Genomic DNA, 2,500 nt, shown 5'->3' with positions numbered 1-2,500 from the left:
TTGGTTTAACCTCGATGACATGTTGTCAGTTTTTTTTGAAATCTTGATTTTTTTTATGGAAAAATGCTGAACTGGAACACGAAAACAATTATCAAAAACTATCATAAACGGGATGTGATGAATATTCAAAGTTAGGAAATGGCTCATTCAAAAAGAAATATTGCAAAGTTCCTTCCAACAGATATATTTCCAGCTTCTCGTGTTTGTGAAAGGGATGGCCACGGAGGCTGAATAAGCTGTGGCATATTTCAGACTTAGAACGAGTAACACGGGAAACAGATAAAAACAGAAGAGCAAAAGAATAACATATTAAAGATAACCCCTTGTTCTTCCCTCTAAGGGTAGTGACAATAGGTTGTGTAACCGAGTATGTCATATACGAAAATCCAACGGTAACGAATAAAAACAAGTTAAAACTTCGGAACTTTCGAGTTTTCTGTACTGTGTATACTGCCACGGCCCATGAAACATTCAGCCGCAGCCCAAGAAACTTTCAGTCAAAGGTCGGTGGTGGCATGTGTTGTTGCACCTATAGCGATGCCAGACGCACGGACATATCTAACTTTAACCTTAAATAAAAATAAAAACTACTGTGGCTAGAGGGCTGCAATTTCGTTATGCTTGATCATTGGAGGGTGGATGATCTATATAGTAATTTGTAGCGCTCTTGCCTCAGTAGTTTTTAAGATCTGAGGTCGGAGAGAAAGTGCGGACCGACACACAAATAGCCATCTTGATAGTTTTCTTTGATAGAACATTGGAAAATCAGTGCTAAAGGCCAGTAAATCTGAAAGAGAGGAGGTAAAATCATAAAATAAATTATTTACTGGAATAATGTCTTTCTACCGTGAAGGTCACTGCTCAATACCGTATTAATTACCCTTGAATAAATGGGGTTAAAAAAAAGGGGACAGTCACTGGAAAAACCTTAAATTTGGCGCCCTTTCAGTATTTATAAAAACCAACATTACGCCTCTGATATGCGCACAAGTCCTAATATCTGTATGCAATTACACACATCAACATTAAAACAATTAATAAACGTTTCAAGTTCTCGGGTAGTTTGGGGCGCTCATTATCCACCCTTCTAACCACAGCCCCCAACCCCCTTCCAAATGATTAAGTCGAGGCTTAGTCACTAAAGTAAATATGATGATATTTATGAAAGCTTAGCTATTTCAGACGTAAAGACACATATTTATCTTCACATATATATATATATATATATATATAGTATATATATATCACAAACAAATACACACACATATAAATAGATACAGAAAGCAAAAGAAAGAAATATATGCATACATATATATATATATATAATATATATATATAGATTAATATATATGAAACATATATATAGTAATTATAATTTTATTATTTATATATATTCTATATACATAAACATACATACATAAATAGAAGAGAGATGAACGGAGAGAGAGAAGTTTTTGGAGAGGAGTAGGAGAGAGAGGAGAGAGGAGTCAGTATAAAATGTGCGCACGCACACTGATAGAAAGAATAATCATCCACCGAGTATTATCCAGGATCCCGAGATCTCCTCTAATCATACCGCAACCAACAAGATCTTTTACTTTATCCGGGTAATTTAATTATGCAAATCGCCGCATTTGCATTTCGGGGCCGCCGAATAAAAGGGCTGCGAAAAAACCGACCGTTGACCCTTGATCGCCACCATTCCTATGACCACAGTCGTTGCGACGCCACTTATAGAGGTTTGATAACTCGTAGCTCATTCTTATGCAAGTTAAAAAAAAAATATATATATATATATATCATATATATATATATATATATATATATATATATATATATATATATTATATATTCTATGATCCTCTGGTTAAATCTTGCGGTTATATGATTTTATCGCAGGTCACAACTCATACAGCAGCTCCTGTTTATACATAAGCCGATTGCACCTAAGGTGTAAGACCTACTTAGGACACAGCATGAAATTGACCTTTACACGTCATCAAAAAAAAAAAATTAATTTGTGGCATGTAAACACGAAACATTAAGGACGGATTGTTTTTTTTTAAGATAACCATTGAGATGGCTTTGTCTGTCCGTCCGCACTTTTTCTTAAAAACTACTGAGACTAGAGGGCTGCAATTTGGTATGTTGATCATCCACTCTTCAATCACCAAACATTCTAAATTGCAGCCCTCTAACCTCAGTGGTTTTCTTTTTATTTTATTAAAGGTTAAAGTTAGCCATGATCGTGCGTCTGGCATCGCAACAACACAGGCGACCACGGCCGGCTGAGCGTTTCATGGGACGTGGCTAAGTTTCATACAGCATAATACGCTGTACAGAAAAACTCGATTACGCCGAAGCAACTTCGGAGAATATTTTTACTAGTTTCTAAATGTGACTAAATCCCGAAGAGAAACGACCGAAATGAAGGAAAACTGTCATAAATGTATATCTGTGGATATACCTGTATAATATAAAAATATATATGTATATATTA

Source organism: Macrobrachium nipponense, chromosome 30, assembly GCF_015104395.2.
Source record: "Macrobrachium nipponense isolate FS-2020 chromosome 30, ASM1510439v2, whole genome shotgun sequence".
Lineage (NCBI taxonomy): Eukaryota > Metazoa > Arthropoda > Malacostraca > Decapoda > Palaemonidae > Macrobrachium > Macrobrachium nipponense.
This window is presented reverse-complemented; position numbering follows the sequence as displayed.